This window comes from Suricata suricatta, chromosome 1 (genome assembly GCF_006229205.1).
Source record: "Suricata suricatta isolate VVHF042 chromosome 1, meerkat_22Aug2017_6uvM2_HiC, whole genome shotgun sequence".
In the NCBI taxonomy this organism is placed as follows: Eukaryota; Metazoa; Chordata; class Mammalia; order Carnivora; family Herpestidae; genus Suricata; species Suricata suricatta.
Window position 1 is genome coordinate 73,253,501 of NC_043700.1, and position 20,526 is coordinate 73,274,026.

General features: G+C 36.0%; 1 protein-coding gene and 1 long non-coding RNA gene across 2 annotated transcripts in view; one reads left to right on the forward strand and one right to left on the reverse strand.

Moving 5' to 3' along the window:
- Window positions 1-17,361, reverse strand: part of LOC115304743 — a 75,319-nt gene extending 57,958 nt beyond the window's left edge. The window contains exon 1 of the long non-coding RNA XR_003914601.1: window positions 17,143-17,361. This is a non-coding gene — a long non-coding RNA (uncharacterized LOC115304743). The remainder of the gene's footprint in view (window positions 1-17,142) is intronic.
- IQCM (IQ motif containing M) overlaps window positions 1-20,526 on the forward strand; it is a 426,883-nt gene that overhangs the window by 264,199 nt on the left and 142,158 nt on the right. The window lies entirely within an intron of this gene.

A 20,526-nucleotide genomic window follows, 5' to 3' on the forward strand; every position in this document is an offset into this window, starting at 1 on the left:
CAAACATATGGTATCTGTCCTTCTCTGCCTGACTTATTTCGCTGAGCATGACACCCTCAGGGTCCATCCACTTTCCTATAAATGGCCATATTTCATTCTTTCTCATTGCCATGTAGTACTCCATTGTGTATATATACCACATCTTCTTGATCCATTTTAAATAACTTCTAAAAATATTTAGCACACATATATTATAAAATACTGAAGATACACGCTAAAAACAAAAGATGAAATGAAAATACTGGCTATTTTGTGTTCCAGAATGACATGAAGCTATTGACTAGGGGGTCAACTAGAATATATAGTCAGGTCTTATAAGGATCTTCTAGTGCTGCTATTAACATTTGGGGAGACTATCTGACAATCTTCTCTTTTTATGTAATAAAAATTTGATCACATTATATATTTATGTTGTTGGTACAAATCTCAGTCCATAAACTCACTGTTTTTCTTTTTTTTCCTTTTATTTTAGAGAGAGAGAGAGAGAGAGAGAGAGAGAAAGAATCTTAAACAGGCTCCATGCTCAGCTCAGAGCCCAATGAGCTGAATTAAGAGTCAAACAGTTAAGCAACTGAGCCACCCAGGCACCCCCTCACTGTTTCTCTACATCAAGTTAATTTTTATTTCTAGCTTCTACCTATCAAAATTAAATTTCAGCCAATCTACCTTTTTGTTCCCTTTTTTTCTCAGGTTGTGGCTAAAGGGATAGAGGGCATTTACATAGTGATGTAACATGTAGAATGCCTATCAGGTATGCAGTATCATCTTTGACATAGGCATTGCTTGGTATGTTTGCTAGGGCTGCCATAACAACATACCACAGACATGGGTGTAGATCATGGATCATCCATGTTTATCATACTTGTAGTTCATTGAACTTCTTGGATTTGTAGATTAATGTTTTTCATCAAGTTTGTCAATTTTTCAGTCAATTTTTGGTACATTTTTCTCTCTCTCCTTTCCTCTGGGACTCTTATTACACTTATATGAGTATAATGTGTCTCAGAGATCTCAGAGGCTGTGTTTACCTTTTATCAATTTTTGTTCTATTCTTTTTAAAAAGATTTTTTTAATGCTTCTTTATTTTTGAGAGACAGAGAGAGAGAGATGGATAGAGTATGAGCAGGGAGATGAGTAGAGAGAGAGGGAAACACAGAATCCAAATCAGGCTCCAGGCTCTGAGCTGTCCGCACAGAACCTATCAAGGAGCTTGAACTCACAGACTGCAAGATCATGACCTGAGCCAAAGTTAGACTCAACTGACTGGCCCACCCAGGTGCCCCTTGTTCTCTTCTTAAAAGTGGATAATATCTATTGAATTATCTTCAAGTTTACTTTCTCCCTTCTGCCTTCTCAAATCTGCTGCTAAGCCTGTTTTGTAAATTTTTCATTTTGTTATTTGCCCTAGTCTCTGGGGCTGGAGTTCTCTCTCTCTGTCAAGAAAGCACGACACAAGATTAAAAATTCGAGAGAGGCTAATATCCAGGAGGCATTAAGAACCCTGAATAAGAGTTTTTGCTCATTTTTATTAGGATCAGAAAGCTAACAAACATGATGATGGACATGCACAAAGCAACAATGAAACTCATGGGTGTGAGGGAAAGGGGGTTTTGAAGATATGCAGTGTTAGGGGCTTGGGTCAGTACAAAACAAAATCCTGGCACCAGGCAGAAGGTTGCTTACAGCAGACGTGAGGTGCCACCTCTGTTTACCTAAACTGGTCTAGGAGACAAGAAAGACAGAGCATGCTACCTCAGGGTCAACAGGCACCTTTCTTTTGCTTAATTAGCTGTGCTCTGGGCAACTTTGCCCCTCTGCGGTCTATAGCCCTATTTACCTGTTTACCTAATTTGGTCCTTCCTTCCTGTGAAAGCAGCCTTCTGTTAGTGTACAAAGGGGGCATTTCCTCCCTGAATATCTAATCTTGTTTACCTCATCTTGGATGTTTTCATTCTGAGATTCCCTATTCCTATACCTTTGTCCTATACTGGGGGCCTTTGACCCATTTGTCCAATACTGGGGGCTTTTGCCCCATTTGTCCTATTACTGGGGGTCTTTGCCCCATTTACCTAATTTACTAACATAATCTTGTTTACCCAAACTTGCGTGTGTACATCCTGTGGCTTTCTAATTCTTTATGTCTTGTTAACCCATTGGTGCAGGTTGAGGGAATTCCTACGCTTATTCCCCACAGTTATTACATTTTTCAATTCTAGAATCCATTTACTTTTTATAGATTGTTTATTGTGATAATGCCCATTTTTGAGTATTGTCATATTTTCCATTAATTCTTTAAATATAATTTATTTCAATTATTTGAGCACATTTATAGTAGCATCTTTGAGGTCTTTGTCTGCAAAATCTTATATCTAAGTCCATACAGACTTAGTTTTTGTTGACTACTTTTTTTTTCCTTGAGTATGGGTCACACTTCCTTATATATTTGAATGTTTCTATTGTTATTTTTGTTGAATACTGGACATTTTAGGTAATATGTTGTTGCAACTATGGATTCTGGTGTCCCCTTTCCAAGGGTTTATTTATTTATTTATTTATTTAGTAACTTGTCTGGACTCAATATCTGGGATCTGATCTGTGTCCCCAAGAGGTTTGGCTGTTCATTTCTCTGCTCTGTCATTGTTTTAATTCTTTGAGAGTGGCTTTTCAAAAGGCTATCTCTCATTCTGTAAAACTTTGCTGTCAGCCTATGAATAGACAGTCTTTACTCAAACACCTTGAGCCCTTAAGGTTTCCACCATCTGCCTGATCTGTGTGTGGATTGGGAGCACATTCAGTGCTCAAATGTGGTCATATTTTATATCTGCCTCATATTTTACCTTCCACTGGTACTTTTGGGTCTTTCCTGTTTATTCCCATTGTTTTCCAGTTAGCTTGGGATGTGTGCAATACTTACCAAGCCATTCTGTGGCTTCCTCATTTCCAAATCTGCCTCTGAAATTTCTAGCTTGCCAGTGTTTGCCCCAACTCAGACTGAATTCAGGCTAGCACGCTTACAGCATCTCTCCATTTATTTCTCATCAAGTGTGATGTCGATAGATGTGGTGTTTTTCCTACCTCTTCAAATCAATTTAGCTCCCCAGTTGATTGGTGTCTGGATAGGGGGTGGGGAGGAATAATCCTCATGTTAGACATATTGATATTGATTCTTCATATTCTTGTCATGAACCAATTCAGTAAAGCCTATGACCTAGTGATCTATATTCATTCACTAGAGAAAGACAGAATGCTCAAAAATTTATGGAGGCAAGTAAATGAGTAGAATTCTTAGGACAAAATTATCTGAAATGACTCAATAAAGATGATTTGGGGCATGTGTTCAGTGTTAGGAAAGTTTGGCACCTATTTTAATGACTATATAATGATAATATTTCTTTTACTATCACCTCCACTTACTAGCTAAAAGAATCCCTGAACTAATTTGTCATGAAGACCTTTAGCAGAATTTCATGTATTTGTGTTATAGAACACTGGACCACTTAAGAAGTGTCTGATGGTGGGGTACCCAGGTGGCTCAGTCAGTTAAGTGTCTGACTTTGAATTTCAGCTCATGTCATGATTTCTTGGTTCACGGAATGGAGCCCCATGTCTGGCTTTGTGCTAACAGTGTGGAGACTGTTTGGGATTTAATGTCTTCCTGTCTCTCTGCCCCTCCCCTGCTCATGCATTCTCTCTCTCTCTCTCTCTCTCACTCTCTCTCAAAATAAATAAATAAACTTAAAAAAAAAGTACAATCAAGTACTTAAAAAAAGTGATGTTTGTCTCTTCTGCTCTAATGGGTATACTGCAAAACTTCTGTGAATCTATAATTCTTTCCATGCATTATAAAGATGTAAAGATTTTGTCAGTGGTGTCTACAGCCTTTGTATAGCAGGTTGCAATTTTTTTTCTGGTGTTTTCGTAGATATTTTCTGATGCTTTCAGCCATTTCAAAGGTAAAAACACATTCTCTTCTCTGATTGATGATTTCAGGAATAAGTTATGAAGTGAAAAGAAATGCATTAGAGCATACTAAATGGATGCCTTCCATGGTTGTGGCGATCCAGAATCATTTTTGATAAAATTGTAACAATAATTTTCAACAACAATTTCAACAAGTACATTTTGAGGACTTCATTTGGGCTGTGAAATATGTTGTGGTTCAAAGGTCTCAAAATCCACTTAATAACTGGAGGGACATGGACATATATAACTAGGTAAATACAAGGTTGTAAATGTTTATATATCCACAATAGTATCGAGCACTAAGATGATACCAATATTATGTCTTAAGTTTGGAAGTCAGAGAAGGTTATAGAAAGTGCTGAAGATCACATCAATCATTGTTGCATGAGTGACCTAGATCATAAAAGAAAGACAGAGGTTTCACACATAAAAGAGAGATTGTGCACAAAGCAAATTAGAATTTTTAGGTCATCTGGTAATGAAGAGGAGGAATCTGTGGGTAACTGGAGAGAGCATAGTGTTACCAGAATTGCTGACTGAAAGATGTCAGATCATTCACTGATTTCTAGTTGACAGTGGTTGCTTCTCCTTTTAGAGTTCTTCTTGTTTTGAATCCTACTTATTCACCTGTCATCTTTTAGAAATGGATGTTTTCAAATACGCAATTCAGATTACATTTTGGATATAAATCAGTTTTGTGTCAGGTAGGAGCTATTTAAACATGTTTCTCTAGAGCTGGAATACTCCTGCATGCACCAGCGGGACCAGACCCCAGGGGCAGCGAGCAGCCCTGTAAGATCTGTGTCTCACCACCGAGCTTCAGCTATCTAATCCAAGCAGCTGCTCCTACAATTTTGCCTGCTTTCTCCCCTAACACTTTTTAAAGATGGTTCTTGACGTTTTGTCTCATATTTCATTATTTTACTCTGTTAATGCCGTCTTCCACCCTAGCTCTGGCTGTGCAAAACCAGGAAAGCCCGTGCTAACGAAATGCCCTGGGAATGATCAGGGCCGGTGAGAGACGTTCCCCTCTCCCCTCTTGCCTGTCTTCCTGCAGTCATGTGACTTGTTACTCCAATTAGTAAGTTACTCTAATTAGCCATTCTGCAATTTTTTTTGAAGCCTTTGAGTCTTTTATTGTTTGGGTTGAAATATTTGGACCATTGTTATAAGCTACATAGAGAAGCTGATTAAATTTTGTAATATGACTTAACACTAGCTATTCATTTAAAGCCTGTCAGTTTTCATTAAGTAGAGAATCACCATCTTCAAGAAGCAGCAGGAACAGCAGGGGTTGAGAGGAGTGTAACTTCAATAAAGGTATAATTACTTTCGTAAGTCTGTTAGAGGGCAAGACTTTAGGCTCCTTTTGTTAGATCACTGTTTATTAAGATTACACACCCAAAACTCTTAACATGCAAAAATCTACTAGCAAGTCTTCGTTTTATATGATTAAATTATCATAGTATCAGGAGTATAAACTATTGAAAACACTGCTAGCAAGTTGCTGATAAAGGAAACATTAAAATATATCATCAGAAATTCTTATAAAATGCAAAATTTCATGATTTAGTATAAGTATTCTAACATCGTAATCAAAGCATTAAAGAGTTTTGTGTGCTTTTTTTTTCTGGTATTCCATTTATTCCAGAGTCCCATTAATTCTCCCAGTGAAATGAAAACTTTCAAAGGAATTAGAGTAATTTTCAGCCCTTGACAGTCAAGTGAGTTTTGCAGATCTCACCCAGTCCACTTTGTTAATTTTAATTTTATTTTAGAGAGAGAGAGGTGGCGAGCAGGGGAGAGGGGCAGAGGGAGAGAGAGAGAGAGAGAGAGAGAGAGAGAGAGAGAGAGAGAGAGAGAGAATCTTAACCAGATTCCACACTCTGTGTGGAGTGTGACATGGGGCTCAATCTCACGACCCTGGGATCATGACCTGAGGTGAAATCAACAGTCAGTCAACCAACTGAGCCACCCTGGTGCCCCTCACCCAGTCCACTTTTTTTTTTTTTAAGTTTATTTATTTTGAGAAACAGTGTGAGCAGGGGAGGGGCAAAGAGAGAAGGAGTGAGAGAACCCCAAGAAGGCTCCACACTGTGAGCACAGAGCCCAGCATATTTCAATTTCCAAAATTTAAAATTCTGTGACTGTTTCCATGTTGAAATCCACATGGCAATATTGTTTTGTAGCTGCATTTTCTAATGAGTCACGTTGGTCTGTTATGCAAGGATGTGTTTACAGAATAAGCTTCTTTCAGGGAATGGTTTTTCAGACATTTTAACATAAATACCTCATTTCTACCATAAAGATGTTGGGTTTCAAGTCTTTTGAAGTATTCTTTCTAATAATTCCTTATCTACCAATGCTAATGCTAATATGTGTGTATGTGTGTGTGTGTGTGTGTGTGTGTGTGTGTGTGTATTTTTTTTTGGCATGATGAGTAACCAAACATTTTTCATCTGATGCTTGGTGCTTTATATATAAAGGACTTAATTTTCATATGCATCCTTGTATGCACTTGTCATCTTTTGAGTTAAAGATGCATACATGTAAGCATGTTTGCATAGTGTATGTATTACAGTTAGTAATTCCCATCAGCACTAATAATTTCCAAAAAAAGCCAGATATCAGAAATTTATTCTTGGTGGAGTTTAATTCATAGTTCTAATCAGAGAAGACAAAATTGACTCTATACCTACAGCTTATTGTATATATTTTCTAGCATAGAGATTTTCATTTAATGTTAAACCATCTCTTAAACTAATAGCTCTTAACCAAGGTCTCATTACATTCTCATGCATTTAAATAAGCTGAAAAGTGTATTCCAAATAATTTGATTCTAAGAAAGTTAATGTACCCAAAATTTTAAAGTAAGAAAGAAATTTGAATGGATTAGAAATAATCCCTGTAGCATCACTCTGACTCACTGGAATTCTAAACACTTTGTTGAGAGAAAGGATGGAGTTAAGACTGGCGTGTTGGGAACTGCACCCAAGGTCAGCTCTTGTGCATGTGTCATGCAGGTGAACCTCACCCCAGAAATAGAATAAGAACACTTGCCTTGTATTAATGGCCCATGTCAGCTGGCTAATTTCAGTAGATCAATATTACTCCAGTTCCTTTGCCCTTGGAAAAAAATTCTGATTATTGTAGAAGGAAGAGCAGTACTGCTTTTTGGCAATGAGATGATTGCTTATATAAGTACTGTGAATTTCTTGCTCATGCCATACTTTGGTTTTTTGTAGCTACCTAGAACCAATCATTGCTAGAAACACTCCTAATACCATGTTCTCCATGATGTTTTTGGTTGAAGTGAATGACAAAGAGGCCCATCACCGGCTACCACATTCCAGACTTGTTATTCTGCAGATAATAAGGAGCACCCTAACAGTACCATCTGCAGGATGCAGGACTGGGGCATTTAGGGTAACTTGACTTTTGTTCTGTTTACTTCTCACTCTGTATTCCTTCAGTTTTCTGGAGGTGCTTGTAGATAGCAGTTTCCAGCATAACCTAGGCTCTCATTTTCTTTAATTTTCATTTCTAATGGTCATATTCCTGTAGCAACTTATGTCCTTGGTTCTAACTGGATTTTGTCATTCCCAGCAACTGCAAGCCTCCAATATCTGTTTTTCAAGCCTCCTTCTCCCTGACCACCTCTCACATCTTTCTGGCTCTGCTGTCCCTTCAATAAATCTGCAGCGCATGGGGATATTCAATCCATTAACTTAACTATATTTATAATATTCATAACCCTTGGGGTCTTTCACCTTCCCCCTTACTTAGTTTTGATTCATTCCATGGTACCTCCCACACACTGTTGATGTGAAAATAAGAGCTGTAATGTGAAGCCAACAAGCCTTTTATTTGGGACCAAAGAATTGCAATTAGAGGGCACAGAGTTAGATAGAAACCCAAATAGTATTCCACTTGTAGAATGAAAGCAAGGGGTTTTTATGAGGAAAAAGAAGGGGGTGATTACGTGAATTGAAGATTGGAAAGAAAAATTTTCGATGGATGGTAACAAGCTAGGCTACTCTGGGTTATACATTGATTGACTGCTAATTCTACCTTCAGAAAGTTCACAACCATCAGTCCTGTGATCAACATGTCTGTTCTCTTGAGTTCTTAGTCAATTGCTTGCCCTTTTGCCCAGTCCAGAGATTATGGCTCAGTTCAAACAAAGGCAGTTTCTCTGCAGTGGCCACTCCAGCTCTGTTTAAAATGGCTCCAGTTATGTCAGCTTTTCACAATATATATTAACTTCCTTACTCTCCCCAGACTTAATTTCCAAAAGGCTGAATCTGAAAGAACCAAGCATCTGCCTAATTTTAGAAGATAACTTGGGATGGCTGGAGAAAAACAACCATGCTGATTTATTTCACTTTAAATTTCTGATCATAAATGTCAAGTGGACTCTTATAACTGCCAAGCAGTTTTCTTCCATTTTTTAAATTCAATTTCTTCTCCCAGATTAATATTTCATATAATTCAGTCCTTCTCAAACTTTTAACACCTTCATCTTCCCCCTCCTTGCTGATGACTTATCTCTAATGAAAATGATATTAGCAGACACAATTAGAAAAGACTGTTATTTTCTTACCTCTACATCTGTCATTTTCTTTTTAAGACATATTATCAAGTAATTTAGATGTATAAAAAAATCACTGACATGTAATAAATACTACTCAGGTAGTGGACTAATGGTACATGTATCAACATAGATAAATATTTTTCAAAAAATAATGAGTCAAAAAGACACATAATTTATGTACAAATTTTAGGCTTTTAACATGATACTTTATATTGTTTAAGAGTATGTAGATTTGCAATAAAAACATAAAGACATGAGACAAGTAAGGGAAAATCATAAATTTGGAGTCCTAATTAACTCTTTTTTTTCCTTCACCACGGAAGAAACAACTTCATTAGGGGTCTAGGCATATCAGGGAGCCCTAGTCAGTCACAGAGAAGCGAGATCAATATTGGTACAGGACAGGAGTCTGGCACTAAAGAAATATCTTCTCAAAAACTAAATGTGAAACTAAAATTTCCATCTTAATATCCTAACATAAATGTTGCTGAGTTTAGTTCATGTGAAACTTCTGGAAGCTCTTGGTGAAATAATGTCTTTTTGTTTTTTGGGTTTTTTTATTTTTTGTTTTTTGTTTTTTGGGGTTTTTTATTGTTGTTTTGTTGCATAAAAGGGAGCTCTCTAGCACAGCTCAATTACAGCTGTATACACGGTTACGGGTATGTGGATAAAAGGATGAAGGGATGTTCTCCTCCCTCACACTAGGTCTTCTCAGTGTGCAGGTGAGAGAGGAGCCATCATCTCTGTGGAGGGAGGGAAAGAGTAAGAACACAATGGCAAAGGATTACATAAAGGACCTGCATGTTATCTTCAGTTTTTAGTGGGAGTAAGGTATTATTATTTTCTTTTTCCTTTTAAAAACTATTTATCCCAGCATGCTTTATTGATTCTTTGATCAAATCAGTACTCTCTTGGAGTACTGATTTGCAATCCTGCTTCTAACATGTATTAAATTCTCTTCTAAATCTGGGTCTGTTTCTGGATTTTCAATTCTGTTTCTTTTTTTCTTGGTATAGTCCTGTACCAGTTTCACAGTCAGTATAGCTTCGTAATGAGTCACCAGACCTGACAGGGTCTTTTAATTTGTCTTGGACCTTCTTGGACATTTTCACTTCTATGTAGAGTTAGTCTTTCTAGTTGCATTAAAAATGCAATTAATAGCAAAACAGTTTGTAGAAAGTTAACTTTTGGATATTAAATCTTTCTGCTTATATATAGGTTTTAAGTTTTTAAAAATTTTTATATTTTATGTTTCTACTATATATTTTATATTTTTATCTTATGTTTTTAATAGTTTTCTTCATTTTTCCCTAAAGATCTTTTACATTTTTATTGGACTTATTTCTTTTTTGTTTTATTTTATATTTTTATATTAAGAACAATTAACATGAGATCTCTCCTCTTCATAATTTTTTTATATGCACAGTACAGCATTGTTGACTATAGGTACAATGTACAGCAGATCCATAGAACTTACTCATTTTGTTTAACAGACTTATTTCTAAGTATCATTTCTTTTATTGCTGTAGGATATGAAGGAAGATTAACCCTTCTTATAATGTTTAAGTTCGGTACTGGGTACACATGCTTATTTTTGTTCTTGTTACTTCTTTTTATATGTCTGAAATACTTAAAAATAAAAATATCAAAATTATCTAGTTCCTTTCTACCACATGTAGAATAAACTTCAAATACCTAACAGAGGATACATTTTTTTTACCTTTCTGACCTCAGTTCCTACATCTCTTTTTTGCTTACTCTATTCTAGTCAGGCTGATGACTTTACATTTTGAAATGTTAAATTCTTTGCACTCACTATTTTTTCCATTTAGAACTTTCTTTCATTTTGGGTCACTTTGTAAGAGTTTGATTCACACACTTACTCAAATATAATTTTCTCAGAAAAACCTGTCTTGATTTCCCTTTCTGAAATATCTCACTTTCCTCTCATTGTCTTGTGCCCGCTATCATTCTCCACTTCTTTGATATTTATTTTCTACATATTTGATGTATTTATATTCAAACATATATCTGTTTATTTTGTTAACTGTCTGTCTCCTCTACTTGCCTGTTTATTTCCACTGTGTTAGTGATCTTATCTTTCTTGTTCACTGCTGTGATCCAGGTCATAGAGTAGACCTTTGTACATATACGGAAAGAAAGGGAAAGATGATGTCACCATCTGCAGGAGAATGAAGAATACATGCCAATTCTAAGGAAAGACATGAAAGGAAAATCTTTCCTACTTTCTTCTAAAATTATTAGAGTAGGAAAAAATGGAAAAAGTATCATCTTCCTATACAGTCGTAAAGATGATCAAAAGTAGATTTAGTCACCTTATCTCATGTCTTGGGCCCAAGAGGGAACATTACCCTTCAAAAAAGGTCTGCTCCCCTCAGAACTTTCCAAAGCTTTTTGCCAGGCAAGCCTGTGAAGGCTTGCCCATGTAATAATTTCTTATTCATGATTATTCTGTTTGACTTGTTGGGAGATATAATTTAAAGCATGGGGCATCTCTTAAAGAACTGTTGCAAATGTATCACGTTGTAGGAATATAGGATGACCTGGTGTCATACTAGCATCAGCTTTGTTTACCAGGCTCCAAAATCCTGTTGCTCTTGTTTTTATTTAGTTTGTATGTTGTTTTTAAGGTTTGTAAGGTGAAAATATTTGATGCATCCCAAGGCCATATCTGTTGAGACATATTCAAATTGTTTTTTGCAATGATCTGGTGAACTTAGGACACACTTGCATAGCCAGCCAAGTATGAGTCACCCAACAAAAGGGAAAGTTAGGAGGAGATTAAATCTGATTAGGATTCAAATACATGAGGTGATAAAGGATCTGGCTCTGCTGCCAAGCAAAGCTACTCTCCTATGTGGCCAACAATGAGCCTTCAGTGACCAGTTATGTTAATCAGACACCTGCTATAAACAATATGTTCATAGGAAAGTTAATAAACAGTACCAGGCCAATGTCTGTTATGAATCAGCAGAAATGGACTGTTTAATCAGAGCAAATGTTTAAATATTAAAAGGGAGCATTATTCTTATTGTTAAAATAAAAATAAGAATGATAGCTAGTATGCAGTCTCCTTTGTGGGGCCTAGTTTTGTTGGTGCTGCACATAGTGAATTTTAAAAACTGGTAGCTGCCAGCTTATATCCAAGAAATTATTATTTGTAGTCGTTTCTGAAGACAAACGCATTGAAATAAAAATACAAATTTATTTCACCAATACATCTATGTCTTAATTAGCTCAGGCTGCCATAACAAAATACTATAGACTGGGTGGCTTAAATAGCAAACATTTATTTCTCCTGCTTCTATAGAGGCTGGGAAGCCCAAGATCAAAGTGCTAGCAGATTCAGTTCTTAGTGACGGCCCTCTTCCTGGCTTCAAGATGGCTACTTTCTCACTGTCGTCTCACAAGGCGATGGGAAAATTTCTGGTGTCTTCCTTTTTACAAGGGCACTATTTCTGTCATGAAGCTTTACCCTCATGTTCTTATCTAAACCTAATTATCTCCCAAAGGTCCCACATTCTAATACTGTAACATTGGGGGTTAGGAATTCAACATATGAATTTGGGGTACACACAGTCTATAACAATAGGGGAATACATATTACATATAAAGCAACACATCTACAGGCTTATAAATTTAATCACTTTGCATCCTTTCTTGTTTCTGTTCTGGGCAAAGGACTCAACTGTTAAACCCGCTTTGGTTGCTGTGGCCTACTCAGGCTTAGTCTAGTGATACTTGATGGGAGTGAAGTCCTACTTGATGGGAGTAATAATCATAGTCTTTTTATAGAAAGTTGATCTGGTGATTCCTTTCTCAGATTGGTATCTCTATTATAATTTAGCTCCTGCTGAGATCATAATTACAGGAGTCATATAGGAAAGTATTTTGGCATGAACCTAGAATTCTCCTTGCTTTGCTATTTGTAAATGTCTTACAACCAAACTTATGTGTAATTACTTTTTCTGCGAGGTTATAAAAATAAATATTAGAATTGATTATTTGTAAATATTTATAATAAATTATTTCCTTAAAATGGATATACAATTCATCAGTAAACAAAATGTATAGAAAAAACAAATAAATAAAAATATAGCAGAATGATGATTATTCTTCTGAATATTAATCCTTCATAGTCACAGTTTATTCACTTAATATATTCCCATAAAACATTCTGTCATCAGCATTATTTAATTATTTATAAATTAAACATGGATTAGTCCCTCATTACCCAGAGAAGTAGCTTTCATTTTGTGTAGATTTTATTTTCATCTGTGTAATAGAAATGGGCTGCAAGTATTTGATGAAAAGCCATTTTTTCATATTTGTGTAGCTCTTTGAATTTTTTCACAGTGAAGAAAAAGATTTATGTAATACATTTTTGCAAAAATTAGAAAATTTCTTCTCTGCTCATCTTGCTTATAGATGCATATGAAAGTAAATGTTTATGGCTAGTGTTTATTTTGCAGACTTAGAATTATATTATATGCATTTCTCTAAATCTTTTTTCACTTAGCAATACATCATGAGAACCCTTTATCTCTTTTTAATGTCGTCATCATATTTTACGGTATGGATGCACACCAGTTTATTCAGTCATTCCCCTGTTGATGAGAATTTACTTTGCTTATATTTTGGGACCATTACAGACATCTTTTTGTTTTGGTGCTTTGAACTTCCAAGTGTGAAGTTGTTGGATCAAAAGATGTAATTTTGGTTGATATTTACAAAATAATTTTCTTTTTAAAAAATGTTTCAAGTTTATTTATTTTTGAGAGAGACAGAGAGACTGAAAGAGAGAAAGCATGTGCAGGAGTGGGAGAGGGGCAGAAAGACAGGGAGAGAAAGAATCCCAAGCAGGCTCTGCACCATTAGTGCAAAACCTGATGCAGGGCTTGGACTCACGAACTGCAAGATCATGACCTGAGCTGAAATCCAGAGTCAGGCACTTAACTGACTGGCCACCTAGCTGCCTCTAGAAAATTATTTTCAAGAAAGGCTGTAACAATTCAGATTTACACTAGCAAAGTTTGACTACGATCTTTTTATCCAAATTCCCAGTGGTAGGTGTACTTGCCAGTTTGTCAAGTGGGAAATTATTTAAATTTACTTTAGTTTATATTTCCCTATCTGTGACATTTACCTGTCCTTCATATTTGTGTGCATTTATGTGATTTGCCTCTTTATAGTTTTTGTCCATTTTGGTTCTTTCTCTTTGTCTTACTGATTTTAATATGCTTTTTACTCTACTGTATATATTAATTTTTCACTTGCCATATGTTATAATCATTTTCCAGTAATTTAATTCTGAACTTAATGTTATCTTGTATAATACAAAAATTTTATATTTCTATCAGTGTATATTTTTATGTCTTTGTTTCTGGCTTAGAAAAGTATTTTAAACTCTAAGTTACACATAAAGCCTACTAAAATTTTCTTCTAAAATTATTATATTTTACATATCTTTAATTATCTGGAGTTTACATCTGGATATGATGTGAGTAGGGGTTCAACTTTCTTCCAAGTGGATGTTTGCTTATATCAATGTCGCTTACTAAGTTTATGATCTCTGGACCACCATATGAAAATGCTTTTCTGTATATTAAGTTCCTATATATACTTAGATCTAATTAAAGAAATTTATGCTTAACTGGATTAACTGATTGAACCACCCAGACACCCTTCTTTTTCATTATTATTAGCTTTTATCCTTAATAATTTTCCTTTAGTTATTTTTATCATTTTAAAACATTCGAAGATGACGATCAGGGGTGCCTGGGTAGCTCAGTTGGTTAAGCATCTGACTCTTGATTTTGGCTCAGGTCATGATCTCATGGTTTGTGAGTTTAATCCCTGAATCAGGCTCTGTGCTGAGAATATGCAGCCTGCTTGGGATTCTCTTCCTCCCTCTCTCTCTCTGCCACCCTTCACTTGTGCTTTCTCTCTCTCAAAACAAAAACATTAAAAAAAATTTAAAGATCAGTATTAAATTTCTTTATTTGTAGTCATTTCCTCTTAACAATGAAGGAATACAAAGCTATAAATACGATCTTATCCTAATTGTTTTGATTTGAAGTATTCCCTTTCTGTTTTTTATAGGCACTGGGTAATTTCAGTCTCTTTAATTTTTTTTGAAGAAGGCTTACCTTATACACTGTAAAGTACACAAATCTTAAGAGTGCCCCTAAGGAATATATATTTATATATAATCGATTGAACCACTACCTAAATCAACATATAGAACATTTATATCACCTCAGAAGGTTCCCTTGTGCCCCTTCACAGCAATATACCAATTCTAAGAGATAACCACCAAGCTGATTTGCATCAACAAAGATAAGTTTTATGTTTTTATATAAATGGAATCATCTAGCATGTACTCTTTCTGTCTGACTTCACTTTTAATATCTGTAGGAATCACCTATGTCCTATATAATAATATTTCATTCTTTACTGTTGTTTGGAATTCCATTGTGTGAATGTATCTTGATTTATTTATTCATTCTTTTATTGATAGCAGTTTGATTTATTTCCTGTTTAAGGTTATTATACAGAAACTGTTATGAACATGAACACATTTCTGGTATACATTCATTTTAGGGTATGTACATAAGGAATGGGATAACTAGAATGATTCAAAAGTTACTTTAGAAGTGTTTTATTAATGTTCAAGTCATTAATATTTTAATCTGTGTATTTTCAATTTCCGATGTAATGGGATTATATTCAGAGGATATGTAAAATATAAACATTTTAAAAGATTTTATTTGGAAATAAGTCAAAATTTATATTCAAGTTGGTTTATTTTTTTAAAACACAATTTTGTTATACCTTTGGCAATTATTTTTGTCTATTGGGTCTATCTGCTTCTAAAAGTGCATAGTTTCTGTATGTTATAGGTCTGAATCTGCTTTTTGTTTTCCATTAATTATTTTACAATTCTAAAAGATTTTGCCTTATATATTTAGCTGCCATATTGTCTGGGCATAGACATTTATCATACCTATATTTTCTCATAAATCTTGTCCTTTGCCATTCCATTCCCTTTTTTCCTATTTCTTAATCATCACTTTTTTCTATCTCTTAACTAAAAAAATTTACTTTATCTTCGGTATTTTTCTATCATTATTTAAATTCTGTTTTTTAACTTACATATAACTGGATTTTGTGTTTTCAGTTAATTAGGTACAGTTTATTATATATTTTTGTGTTTTTCCCCTTTTTCCTATTTTTTCAATCAAGTCACTTTTTTCTTTTTATCTCTTAACTGAAAATTGTTTACTGCAATGTTTCTCATTCAGTCAATTTTATTTATTTTTCTAACCTTTATATGGTTTTATTTATTTTTGAGAGAGAGAGACAGACAGACAGACAGTGTGAGCAGGCGAGGGTCAGAGAGAGAGAGAGAGAGACACAGAATCTGAAGATAGCCTCCAGGCTCTGAGCTAGCTGTCCTCATAGAGCCCTACAGCAGGCCTCAAACCCACGAACCGTGAGTTCATGACTTGCCTGAGCCAGTCAGACACTTAACTGACTGAGTCACCCAGGCACCCTCATTCAGTCAATTTTAATGACTCCTTTTTTTAAATCATAATCCAACATAACAAGGTACTATTTTTACTCACTCTTTTCAATCTAGAATGCTTTTACTCTGCTCTTTCCCCACTCTTTTGTTTTACAGGGATATTTAAGTATTTTTACTTCCAGATTAGTTGATTTGCCCCTGCAGTATTAATATTTCTTTCCCAGGATTCTTCTTTAGTACTTATTTTATGCATGATCTCAGTCTCTTATTGTCCATTTTGATTTAAATCTATTTATGTATCCATCCATCCATTCATCAATATTAATGTAGATATTCAGGGTTATTGTTTACCATTCTCTACTCTCCTCTTCATCTTCCTCTGTCTTGTGGCTTTTCTCCTAATTAATTTTTTGTTGGTTATTAGCCTCAGGTGGAAAACATGGGGAATGTGGTCTCAAAAGTCTTGTACTTCCAAAATATACTTTTTTCTTACAAGTGAACAACCCTTTGATTGTATATAAATGTATTGGATTACATTCCTTTCTTTTGGCAATTAGAGGATTCTATGGTACTTTTTAAAACTTTCTATGTTGATGAGAAGTCCAATGCCTTCCTGATTTTTTTCCTTTTTAACTAATTGCATTTATAGTTGTAAATGGAATTCTGGAACTTGGTAAATCTTTTCAATCTATAGAGTCAAATCTGGATGAATTCATGCAAAATTTTGTTACTTGATTGATAACCCTTTCCTCTTTTCTTCCCTCTCTTTTCTTCTTATATGATTTCTGTCTGCATGTTATACTTCTTGGGTCTGTTGACATGTTGTTTATATTTTCTTTGGAGATATTGAGAAATTCACTATTCCCCCTCCTCACTATGTCTTGAATTCATTTCATCCACTATCTTCTAGGCTACTAAATCAAGATTTAGTAGTAATTATGCTCTTGTTTAATTTACAAACAATTATTAAAAGAGAGAATTGTACTTTTATTGTTATGGAAAGGCTTTTTAAAAAAAAATATCTAATTGTACTTACATTTCCTTACTTAATTGTTCCAGTGGTTTTTTTGTTTCCATCAGCAATTGTTTTCTGTTAGGAGCCATTTAGTCTGGGTGTTCTATTTCTTCTCCTGTCTGATTCTTGGGTTCCTGAAGTATAGTTATTTTTCCTTGCATATGTTTGGTTCTGTTATGCCCAGGTTGCAGTATCCCCCAAAGACCAGAGACCGCCAGGGAGACCGAGTCACGCACGCAGAAGCAAAGGGCTTTATTATGGGCTCACACTGGGGCTCACAGACTTCACCGCAGTGGATCCGTGCTGAGAGCCCCGAACAAGGGCTGAGCAGGGTTTTTATGGGGCTTGGGAAGGGGGAGTTACAGGAAATTGTGACACAGGTACAGTGATCCAATCATTATTGCATAACAGCATTGACAACAACTTTAGCCATATATTTTGTTTAGAGTGTTCGTTACTTTTGGCGGGACCCAATCACAATATTTATAGTATCTTTGAAATTAACCAATTACAGGGTGAGCCAAGGACCCCCACGTGGGTGAGTAACTGGTTAGTCTAGTATTAAACAACAGGTAACTATCTATGGTTTCCGTCTACAGGCCTGTCCTTAGGAATGTTAAGCATTTTAGCTGGCTGCTTCTGATTGGGTGCTGCGAAGGTGGTCTCTTGTTGAGCAATATGTGCCCTTCCCTGTTATTGTCTAGTGCTTCTGGGAAACCAAAACTTAGGCCTTCAAGGACAGAGGGGAAACTTAAAGCCCGTCATGGAGTCAGTTTGGTTCAGACCTGTGTCCTTTCAGTTCTTGGTGGCCAACTTCAGCTGCTGGTTACCTGAAGTTGTGAGGGTCTGGATAGTGTTGAGGGGAGCAGCTCTCTGCCCTATAGTTTGGCAAGGACTGGCTGGCATGTTGTCAGTAGCTGGTAAGGCACCAGAAAGAACTCAAAGAACCCTGTCTGCTCCTGGTGATCTAACCTTAAAGGCGCTCTTAGCATCTAGTGTCAGCAGCACTGCGCTCACTTATTTGCTCCCCTGTAACACTTCCAGGGAAGGAGAGACTAGTATTTGCTCTCTGGCATAGGCAGTCCTTTGTTTCCAAGGGTCCTGTCACTACTGGTCCCTTCTCTCAGAACAAGGGGTGGTATTCTGATCCTTGTCTGAGGACTCCCCACCTTAGCCTCCGATGCCTTTTACAGCCCAGAGAAACTCAGGGAAGCCCCAGTGTCACTCAGACTCTCCAAGTCCCTCCAATCTGGAAATGAAGCCAGTGCTCCAATCAGTTGGACTGGAGAGGCAGAGGAGGGTGGCAGGTATGAGTTATAAGAGCCAGCATAACCTAAGTGATATATTCAAGTATTACCCTCATCTCCTAAATTAGAAAATGGAGTCATTGAAATTCAGTTTCCTCTCAGTCACACCCAGTTAATCTAATGAAGCCTTTTATGTTGTTGAGTTAAAGATATTTAAATAATAGCTTACCTTTAAAAATGCTAATGAAATCATTGTCTAAAGGGTCAACTGACTTTGAGACTCTGAAACTCAATGACAAATGAATGCATTTTGACCTAAAACCTCTGACTCTTTTCTGAGGGAGGCTGAAAAATTCATATATTTATGCAGAATTAAACAATTACAAAAAGTAGAATAATTTTTCTTTCTGTTTCTGAAACAGAAACTGAGTTATTCTGTATGGAAATTGTGAGTATTGAGAGTTAATTATTTGCGTGGTACAACAATGAGAGGAAAAGCTTTTTTCTTGTTTTTTACCTTTCTTCTTTTCTCCGTCCCTTCCTTCCTTCCATTTCCTGTTTTCCTCCTCATTCTTCTCTTCTTATTTTTACTTTATTTTATTTTTTTTCTCTTCTTATTCTTAAATATGTAGGTGCTAAGAGAGATGGCAAAGAAGAAAATTGAGATGACCGATTATTCACTGGCACTACTTGCTTTCTAAGTGATAGGTGGATTTGAGGCCTTGTGTAAGAAAGGGGTATGCCCATAAACAAACAAAAAAAAACGTTTATGATTAACCTGGTGACACTTTGGGTCAAAACTAACTCTTATGGTCCCATGTAAGAAAAAGCAACAGCCGAGAGTGTGTTAGTGAGCCATTCTGCCCTTGGCCTTGCTTCCTCCCAGAGCGAAAGGAAACTTGGGACCCTGCAACCCTGCAGTAGGTAGACCAGGAGAGAGTTGCTGTACCCAGTAGAGCAACAGGAAAGGTTGGGACTCTTGAGAAAGTGGTGTTGGTGCTAAATAGCTGATGAACATCAGGCTCTTAGTGAGGAGACAGGATGGAAGAGTGTGAATATGTTGTGTCTATAGGCGTGTGATATATATTTTGGAGACTCTAATATAACTGAGGGAGTCTGTGGAAATCATGATATCTTAGGATCATATAGATATAAACAAGAACAATTAGGATTTGTGCCTTAGAGCTAATTAAACTATTTATACTCTTAGGTTGGCGACACCTGGAACAGTCAAATTACATTTCTGTACATGAGGAAAAGAAACCTAATATATTCTCTAGACTCTTGAGATTTACCCTAACCTGCCTACTACTCTGAGCAGTACCTTCTTCATTTTTCTGTTTCCCTCCTCAGCACTGTGAGCTTTCTGCCAGAGAGACAGTGTTGTGTAGATGGTGAGGGTTGGGCTGTAGGTAGGCTAACCGTATAATTTATCATCGCAAATGGGATACTTTGAGAATTAAAGGATATGCTGTAATAATTACGTTGGGACAACAGGAAAACCAGAGATCTTCTGGGTAAAGAGAAATGTGTTTTCAGCTGAGCCCTGGAGCCCCACTATGTAGGTTTGAGTTCTCTATCTGCCATTTATGAGAACCTTTGTACATTACTCAAACTCCCTTTCCCCTGATTTTCTTATGTGCCAAAGAAGACTATAAGGGTACTCTCATAAGTTTGTTGTATGGATTAAACTAGTTAATAAACAGAAAGCACTTTGAACAGTACCTGGCACATACATAAATGCTTCAGTGCTTTGCAAACATTAGCAACTGTTACCATACTGTTACCATTGGGTGGGGATGTCTTAACCAAGTCTACTACATATTGCTTAACGGGTATCAAATATGACAGTGTTTTAAAAGCTTGACACATATTTAATGGCATGTTTTTAAAGAGAGCACTACTCTAATGTATGGTCAGATTCAAAGAGAGGCAGATATCACTGTCTTTGCATGCAAATTAATTAGAATATATTTTCTAATTTTCCAAAATGATAGATGCAAATAGTCTACAAATACTAGTAGTGATAGGGAAAACTCTGTTATAAGATGGGTGACAGGACTGATAAGGAAATGATCAAAGGCTCCCCCTTCTGGGTTCTTCTTCCCACCCTGCTTGTCAGGTGCATTAATGAGGAATGCAGAAGTAACAGACTATA